This window comes from Kogia breviceps, chromosome 1, assembly GCF_026419965.1.
Source record: "Kogia breviceps isolate mKogBre1 chromosome 1, mKogBre1 haplotype 1, whole genome shotgun sequence".
NCBI classification, from domain to species: Eukaryota; Metazoa; Chordata; class Mammalia; order Artiodactyla; family Physeteridae; genus Kogia; species Kogia breviceps.
In genome coordinates, this window is record NC_081310.1 from 15,352,131 (window position 1) to 15,362,741 (window position 10,611).

Below are 10,611 nucleotides of genomic sequence, written 5' to 3' on the forward strand. Positions count from 1 at the left end.
CAAGAAAAGAAAAGAAAATGTATACTGATTGAAAAGGATGAAATAAAACTGTCTCTGTTCATATGTGACATTATCATTTATGTAGAAAATCTGAAAGAATCAACCAAAAAACTCCTGGAACTATTAAGTGATTATAGCAAGGTTGTAGGATACAGGTTAATATACAAAAGTAAATTTCTTTCCTTTGTATCAGCAATGAACAAAAGGAACCTTAAATTAAAAACACATTAACAGTTACATTAGCACCAAAAAAGAAATACTTGGGTATAAGTCTAACAAAATATATACAGGATCTATATGAGGAAAACTACAAAACTCTGATAAATAAAAATAAAAGAAAAACAAAATAAATGGAGAGATATTCCATGTTCATGGATAGAAAGACTCAGTACTGTGTCTTTCTCATAATCTGATAATGTCGGATTTTCCCAACTTGATCCTGTAGATTGATGCAGTCCCAGTCAAAAATCTCAGTAAGTTATCTTGTGGATATGAACAAACTATTTCTAAAGTTTATATGAAAAAGGCTAAGACCCAAAATAGCCAACTCAATATTAAAGGAGAAAAACAAAGTTGATGGATTGACACTGCCTGACTTTATGACTTATTATAGCTCCAATAATCAAGCCAGTGTGGTATTGGTGAAAGAATATACAAATAGATCAATGGAACAAAATAGAGAGCTCAGAAATAAACCCACATAAATATAGTCAACTGAGCTTTGACAAAAGAATAAAAGCAATACAATGAAGCAAAGATAGTCTTTCCAACCAATGGTACTAGAACAACTGGACATCCACATACAAAAGATGAATCTAATAACAGACCTTACACTGTTAACAGAAGAGCTCAAACTGGATCATAGATAACATAGAAAGACCTAAGGTGATGGTGATACCTTTTTACATATTACACTGGAGGCATGATTCATGAAAGAAGCAAGTGATAAGGTGGAACCTATTAAAATTTAATACTTCCACTCTGTGAAAGACAATATCAAGAGAATGAGAAGACAAACCTCACATCTAATAAAGGACTGTTACCAAAATATACAAACAACGCTTAAATCTTGATATTAAGAAAACCAATGACCCAATGAAACCCAATTGAAAAATGGGTAAAAGACATGACAGACACCTCACCAGAGAAGAAATACAGATGACAAGTAAGTTCATGAAAAATGTTCAATATTGTATATCATTAGGGAATCGCAAATTAACATTAGATAACACTACACATTTACTAGAATGACTGAAAACCCAAAACACTGACAACAACACATGCTGGTGAGAGTGTGGAGCAATAAGAACACTCATCCATTGCTGGTGGACACAAAACGGTACAGCCACTTTGGAATATAGTCTGGGAATTTCTTACAAAACCAAGCATATTCTTACATACAATCCAACAAATACACTCGTTGGTACTTACTTGAATGAAGTGAGAACTTATGTATACACAAATACCTGCACATGGATGTTTATAGGAGCTTTATTCATAATTCTTAAAATTTGGAATCAACCAAGAGGTCATTTAGTAGGTTAATGGAGAAATAAGCTGTGGCCCATTTGGTGAATGGAATACTATTCAAGGCTGAAAAGAAATGAGCTATCAAGCTATAAAAAGTTACGGAGGACTCTTAAATGCATATTATTAAGTGAAAGAAGCCAATCTGAAAAGGCTACATACTGTATGATTCCAACTATATGACATTCTGGAAAAGGCAAAACCATGGAGACAGTAGAAGTATCAGTGGTTGCCAGGAATTAGGGGGTTGGGGAAGGATGAATAGATAGAGCACTGAGGATTTTTAGGGCTGGGAAAATATTCTGTACGATAACTACAATTGTGGATATATGTCATTATACATTTGTCGAAACCCATAGAATCTGCAACTCCAAGAGTGAACTCCAATGTAAACTATAGACTTTTGGTGATAATGATGTGTAGGTTCATCAGTTGCAACAAAGGTACCGCCCTGAGGGAGGGGGAATGTTGATAGTGGGGGGTGCTCTTCATGTGGGGGGCAGGGGTTATATAAACTCCATACTTTCTGCTTTTAGGTTTCACTGTGAACCTAAAACTGCCTTATAAAAATAAACTTTATTAATTAATAAAAAATCAATTATTTTCTATAATGTCAATGGTATTAGTAGCATATCCCAGATCTTAAGTGCTAGGTCTTGCTGCTTTGCAAAATCTTTCCAAAAACATTTTTATTTCTATCCATTAACAATGAGGGAATGTGCATATGGCACTAAATGTTAAAATAGCCTTGTGAATAGCATGAATAAGTACAAGAAAATCAATCCTAAGAAATGCTTCCAAAACAAACATAGTTTGGAGTATTTTAGTATTACGTTAAGTGGAACAATGATATGGGATACAACCGGGAAACATAAATGGTCTTAATGGGGAAGAAGGATAATATGTTCAAGTTTTCTCCGTCATCGTGGTCTCCACCAGTGCACCATCCCTGTCATTTACCGAGTACTCACTCTGTGCCAGATACTGTGCTACGGCTTTATACACACCCTCCCAGACAGTTAGCACTCAACTTTTGAGATAGGCTCTGTTAGCTCTGTTTTACTGGTAGGGAAACTGAGGTACAGAGAACTGCTTTACTCCTGAACACCTGCCAGTCTGCATAAGGAATCCATGGGTACCATTTTAGAACAGATTTTTGTGTATCACATGCAAAAGAAAAATAATACTTCTCATTTTCTAAAAATGCATCTGAAACACACTAGGTTAGGGAGAATCTATATATATGGCAGCCGTCTGGACTACTTATCTGGTCTGTCCACTCTATTGACCACAAAAATAAGTGTCACTCTCAGGTCAAGCCATCTAAGCCAGGTATCTATCTTCAAACATAACTAGAAGAGTCTTTAGCTAAGGGCTACTGGCAGGGCTTGGGAGCAGGAGTGAAATTCTCCTAAACAATTTGGAAATAAAGCAAATACAGTCGGCTGCTGAAAGACTAAAATGTAACAATGTGATTAAGCCCCGTATCTATTTATAGATGCCTATAAATATGCCAATCAATTTAGGGGACTCCAAATAAGGTGACACAAGTATAATCTCAGAAATACAAGTCTGGAATGTGATTTTTGACTTGGTATGTACAAGCCTTATCAATTATGTTATATTTTTTCTGAGGAAACACCTTCTGAACAAAGGGGGGACAGCCAGTTAAGCAAGGGCTAATGGTTCAGAAATTGGACATCTATATCCAAGATCTGGATCTTAGAACAGTCATAGCATCATTCATTGTAAAGTCATGTTTCTATAGCCACCCTTTATCAAGTGCTTACTGTATGACAGGCAGTTTACATATATTTCCTAAATGATCTTTTTTAAAAAGTCTTTAAAGCAAGTTATTATCTCTACTTTGCAATTGGGGAAAAAAGGCTTGCATAGATAATACAGCTAAGTATATGGCAGAGCAGGATTCAAACTCTAAGGCCACGCTCTTAAGTACTATCCTGGTTTTATATATCTGTCTTTTGTGAGCTGTGGTAACATGAGTCTAACCCTCAGAAGTAAACACAATCTTGACAGTGTCAAACTCAGCTTTCTGAATTTAAGGACCATATTCTGGACCTGGTGAGTTCTCTAAAAACTATAAACACTACTCTGGGAGGTTTCTTGGTAGGCAGCTAGCTGACCTTGTCTAGTGATGCCTTTATCTCTCTGTATACTTTTATTCAAACCAAGCAGGAACTTCATAATGGCTATGAAAGGATGTTTTGAAAATGACTGGATTTAGGATTTATGTCATAGATGGGCATGATTTAGTATTAGCACAAAGATAACATAAGCAATCACAAATGACAAAGTTGGGGGATTAAATTCCACACTTTTTTTTCTAGCTATTAAACAAACTTTGAAACTCTTATCCATGGTTAGATTTAGGAAATGCCATTATATTCTTCTTCCTTCATCCTTTTTTCCTGTGTGTTCAGTTGTCATGTCAGGATGGATTGAAACCATTTCCTTGTATAAGGGCTTTTAATAATAATTGCAAAGAATGCCCAAGCTCTCAAATCTTAGCTCTAATTCTCCAAAATGCACATTTTGTGTAAGGTCTTTACCAACCTTATCAAGTATTGCCAAACTAGTGCTACTTTCTATACCTGTTCAAAGCCAGCAGTTAAGAGAATTGCTTTCCTTAAATGGGTTCTGCAAGGTGACCGCTACCTATTTATTACTAGGAGGTGGTTTTGGTTTGTGAAGCATTGCAGTTCTGTCATCTCTCTGTCTCTCCTACCTGTGTGCTATGTTTTGTGGGGATACAGTTTATAATCTGCTGGGAAGGATGGTTCTCAGATTGGGATTTTAAAAAGTAAAAGGCTTTCTCCTCCCTCCTTCTATCTTGAGGAAATAGAGATGCCTCCTTATATCTGATATGCAGTAACCATCCTTTTCAGCTGCAGCCATTCCAAGTATTTCACTGGCGTATAAGTTACATGTACATGCATATACCTTTATTTATAAAAGCATAATCATATTCCCTATGAAACTTTGGGCAGCTTGATTGGTTGATGGAGCCAGAGGTTCAGCTGTGCTGTCCCTATGGTTAGTCCTTCTCACTGGGTTGCCCAGTGACAGAGTAAACCCCCAGTCTCCACAATCTCTGGAAAATGTGTCTATCAGAGGAAAAAACAGGGGACATTACCAGCAATCACCACCCTTGCTACAACAACTCAGGCTTCACGCTTACTGCTGACTGACCTTCCTATGACGATGGTAAAACACTGATACACTTAGTCTCACACACTTTTAGTCTGGAAATTTACATACTCTCCAGTCAGCGTGGTCCCCTGCGGGCAGGAATTTTTTCCGTATCCGATCGTGGGGACAGAGTCAGGGTGGTTGTGTAATAAATGTTTCTTCAATGAATTAAAGTTACAAAAGTAAACCCAGATATAAAATAAAAGATAGCAAGTCGCATCGGTGGACTTTCCCTTTAAAAAGAAGAAAAGGATGTGTTGTGACTTTTAAACAGACTATTGACTTTTGCTGGGATGCACGGCTCACATCGCGATTAGGCGTCTGAACCATAATTGTTCTTGTCATGCACACACTCGGCTCCAGTCAATATCTTTTTATCATATACATTTTTAATCATGTATTAATAAATAAGAAGTCTGTATCTTATTGATGATTGGATTATATTATTGACTAACTCCACGATTCCACACATGGTTTCTGAAAATATAAACAAGGTCAAAATGTAAAGATCACGTAAAGAGCATCAAAGACACACGTTAGGCTTTTCTCCAACTCTTTGTACGACTCTTGTGGAGAATGATTCTAAGGAGAGCAGAGGAATTTTGAAATTATTTATCAAGTGAATAAACGATTCTGTCTAGAACAGAGAGAATAATAGAAATAAAAATTAAATTACTTTATTGTACTGGAATACTGCAAGTGTTTTTGCTTTTCATACATTTTGATTGTGAGTGATTTCTTGCAATAAAATTTGACCAAGGCTGCTTCAAGACTTCTCACTGAAGTTATAAGGAAAATGCACTCCTGGCTGTTGGCACACAGAAAATGTTACACTTGGAAAAGTGGGTTTTACTTCATCACCTGCCAAAAGGATTAGGATTTTCTCCTCCCAAGTCTAAGCTGTTCGTATTATGATTCTTCCCCTCCTTCTTCCCATATACCTCCCTACTCTGCAATGCCATCTCCTCCATCCATGGTGTTTGTTCCTGGTGTGCGTTGCCCAGACACTTCAGCTGTTGGCTGGACACCACTGGGAGAATCAACCTTGTGAAAATTAGACAAGATATGGGTGAAAAATCTCAGTATGATTCAGCTCAGTTCAAATTCTCATGTACAGCATACATTTTAACCATTCTTCTTTCTTCTTCACTCTTCATTAAAATCTCTGGTGTAAAGTTAACGACAGTTCTTATTACCATCTTAAGTCACTGAGAAGCTGGAGGAAACATGTCTTTCTGAGCCCCACCTCAAATACCTTCTTTACACACTTGGCCTGTGAACTCTGACTTCTCTCTTCTCATAAACCATAGTCCAATTCCTTCCACTTGATCAGGGCACTTTGAAGACCTCTGACATTTTGTCATTCTTTTTCTAAAAGTTCCCTTTAATTGACTGACACTCCTCAAACTTTTGATTTTAACTTTCCTTCTGTGGTCTGGTTAATTGCCCCAGTGTCAATTTCTTGGTTTTGAGAATGTGCTATGTAATATAAGTTGTTACCATTGGGCTGAAGCTAGGTGATGGGTATGTGAGACCTCTTTCTACTGTTTTGCAACTTCTTTTGAGTCTATAATTGTTTCTAAATTACAAAATTAAATCAGATTTTAAAAAATCAGGTCAAAATATCAACAGCTCATATTTACATTTAATATAAGTATTTCTACACTCTCTGGACATAACCCCCTAACTCACAATTACATTTGTGGTAGGGAGGGATGTTGGGGAAGTGAGATTATCCTCTTTATTACGGAGTTATTTTTGATTTTGGAGTTTTAACTGCTTTTGGAGAGAAGCTCTTGGGGACAGGCTAATAGAGCATGAGGGGATGGGAGGAGAAACAGACTTTAAGAAAAAGAATAAGAAAATGATTGCTTGTGAGCTAGACTGGAAGGAGATAATCAAAAGTACAAATACTTTGAATGTTTACAAAAAATAAAGTCCTGTCTTTTCACTGTGCAATGTATTCAAATAGAATTAATACTCCTTTGGAGCTCTTCATTTGCATAGGCTAAATATGATAATAATACCTTATGTATATAGTCGTTTACTGTTTTCAAAATTCACATTTATTATCTCTTTGATCTTCATAAAAGTTCTGTGACACAGGCAAAGGAGAAATTATTATTCCCATTTAAATATGTGTAGCTAAGCCTGGAGCCCATATTTTCCAGTTCCTACTCAGGTGATCTTCCTAATCCACTATATATTATTAGAATATCTGGTTTGGACTTTATTTTTCTCTGGTTGTGGAGCAAGAACCATGAACGTTGTTCACATGGCTTTAATCTTTGTTTGGGAAAAAAAATGAAGTTGTCCCCCTGTCCTCCATCCACTATCTGCAAGGAATTGATTCCAGGGCCCACCATGGGTATCATAATCCGTGGATGCTCAAGTCCCATAGTCAGCCCTCGAATCCAAGGCTTTGGATCCACCGATTTAACCAAGGATTGTGCAGTAATCCATGTATTAATTGAAAAAAAATTTGCATATAAGTAAGTGGACCTGTGCAGTTCAAACTCGTGTTGTTCAAGGGTCAACTCTACTTTAAATAATAATACTGTCCTGAAAAATGACAGGCCGTGTGTGTTACTTAATGAATGTTTTCCTTCATGTATCACTCTGTGACTTTCTGTAAGTGAAGCTCTTTGGGTCTACCTCTCCAGTTCTCTGTCTTTCTGGTAACATGACTGTCTTCTCCTCCACCTTGGGTATTCTTCACCTTGAGTTAACTGAGAAATTGAGAATTTCTATATTTTATTTTACTTATCCAATAGAATTTTGTAGTCACACTTCTTGATGTGGAGAGAGAATCTTGAGAATATTTTTCAATTTCTCTGTTTTGTAAACCAAATCACTGATTTTTCCTAAGAGGCCCTTTTTAGTCTTGTTAGTTTGTTTTTTGGTCCTGGATTCTGTGGCCTTTCAACAATTTCCGTAATCAATCAAGTTTCCTTTTTCCCAGAAAGTTTATTTGGGGTTTTAAAATTGACATTCAAGGGGGCTTCCCTTGTGGCACAGTGGTTAAGAATCCACCTGCCAATGCAGGGGACACGGGTTCAAGCCCGGGTCCAGGAAGATCCCACATGCCGCAGAGCAAGTAAGCCTGGGCACCACAACTACTGAGCCTACACTCTAGAGACCACGTGCCACAACCACTGAAGCCCACATGCCTAGAGCCCATGCTCCGCAACAAGAGAAGCCACCGCAATGAGAAGCCCACTCACTGCAATGAAGAGTACCCCGCGCTCGCTGCGACTAGAGAAAGCCCGCGTGCAGCAACAAAGACCCGACACAGCCAAAAATAAATAAAAATGAAAATAAATAAATTTAAAATTGACATTCAATATATCCAAATTACAAATTCAGAATTTCAGTTTTTTCTTGAGCTTGTAAGATCAGCTTACACATATTATGTTATTTTGAAATCCGCAGCTTTTGATTAGTTACTTATTTTTTCAAAATAATTTGTTCCCTTTTACACACTTAACTGAATACCCTCAAGCACTTAAATAGATTATTAATGTACTTATTCTAGTGTTATTTTAAAATAATTCACTTATTTTATCTCAATTAACAAACAAAACTTTCCCAAGGAATTAAATAACTTTTACACATCCAAGAAATGTGTATATGTATAGTGAACCAAAAATTTTCTTAGATATTCCAAAAAAAGTACATTAGTATGCTACCACTTTATATTCACAAGTCTAAATTGATTACTCAATTTCACATTTTAAATAGGAGTTAGAAAGCTATCTCATAAAAACACATGAAATAGCAAACATGTACATACCACTTTTAACATGAAATTCCAGTGCTTTGGCTTTTTAAATTGTTTTCTACTAAACATACAGTAAAAATGACCCTCTTCTGGTACTTCTATGAATTTTAACACATATACAGATTTGTGTAACCACCAATACAATCAGGATATAGGGCAGCAAAAGTTCCCTTTAATTCCCTGAAAGTTCTCTTTAATTCTGCCATTCCTCAAATGTGTCCTCAGGTTCCTTTCTGTCATCTGGTTAAATATGTCAATGTCAATTTCCTTGTTTTAATAATGTACTGTAGTTATGTCCAAGGTTACTTAAGGGGAAGCTGGGGGATGGGTACATGGGACCACTCCACGCTGTTTTTGCAGTTTATTTGGGCTCTATAATTATTTCAAAATAAATGATTAAAAAAATCAGATCTGTGTATTCTAAAGGCCCAGTCACCTACAACTCATCTTTACATAGTAACACAAACATTTCTGAACTTTCTGCCTGGATGTGATCTTGTAATTCACAATTCATTTTGGGCGGCATGAGTTTATCTTTTTTTGTTACAGAACAGTACCATCATCCCCCTAAACTCCCATGTGCTTTCCCTTTGTAACCACACCCTCCCTCCACCCCTATCTGTAATGTCAAGTAGTCACTGATCTGGTCTCTGTCATTATAGCTTCATATTTTCAAGAATGTCACAAAAATCATACAGTATTATGATTTTTTTCTTGAGGTTGGCTTCTTTTATTCAGCATAATGCCTCTGAGATTCATCTGAGCTTTTGCAAGTATCAATAGTCTGCTCCTGTTTATTGCTGAGGAGCATTCCATTGAATGGATATATACAATTTGTTTATCCATTCACTTGCTGAAAGACATCTAGATTGTTTCCCATTATTTTTTTGCAGTTATGAATAGACTTACTGTAAACACTCACCTGCATGTTTTTGTGTGCTCATGTTTTCATTTCTCTAGGGTATATATGAAGGAGTGAAATCACTGGGGCAAATACATAGTTTATATCTAAATTTCTAAGAAACTGCCTAACTATCTTCCAGGGTGTCCATACCCTTTACCATCAATGTGTGAGTATTCCAATTGCTCCACATCCTCCCAGCAAATGGTGTTATCAATACTTTTTATTTTATCCATTCTAATAGATGTGCAGTGGTATCTCATTTTGAATTTGCATTTCTCTAATGGCTAATGATTTTAACCATCATATCGTGTTTATTTGCCTTCTATATATCTTCTTTGATGAAAGGTCTGTTCAAGTCATTTGCCCATTTTTTAACTGGGTTGTTTGTATTTGTATTATTCAGTTTTGAGTGTTTTTAAAAATATGTATTCTAGAAACCAGTCCTTTGTTAGATATGTGATTTGCAAATATTTGCTTCCTGTATGTAATTTATATTTCACTCTCTTAATAGTATCTTTAGCAGAACACTTCCTTTTATTTTGATGTTCAATTTATCAATGTTTTTTCTTTTTTTGATGTTTTGATATCATGAATGAGAACTCTTCGCCTAAACCCAGATCACCAAGATTTTCTCCTACAAGCTTTATATTTTTACATTTTAGAGGTACAAACTATTGTGTATAAAAGAAATGAGCTACAGAGATAAACAACAGAATACACTTACTTCTCAAGTGCTCATGGAACATTCTCCAGGATAGACCATATCATGGGTCACAAATCAAGCCTTGGTAAATTTAAGAAAATTGAAATCATATCACGTATCTTTTCAGACCACAACTTTATGAGACTAGATATCAATTACAGGAAAAAAAATGTAAAGCATACAAACACCTGGAGGCTGAACAAAACACTACTAAATAACCAAGAGATCACTGAAGAAATCAAAGAGGTAATCAAAACATACCTAGAAACAAATGACAATGAAAACACAACAGCCCAAAACCTATAGGATGCAGCAAAAAAGTACTAAGAGGGAAGTTTATAGCAATACAGTCCTACCTCAAGAAACAAGAAACATCTCAAGTAAACAACCTAACCTTACACCTAAAACAATTACAGAAAGGAGAACAAAAAACCCCGAAGTTAGCAGAAGGAAAGAACTCATAAAGATCAGATCAGAAATAAATGA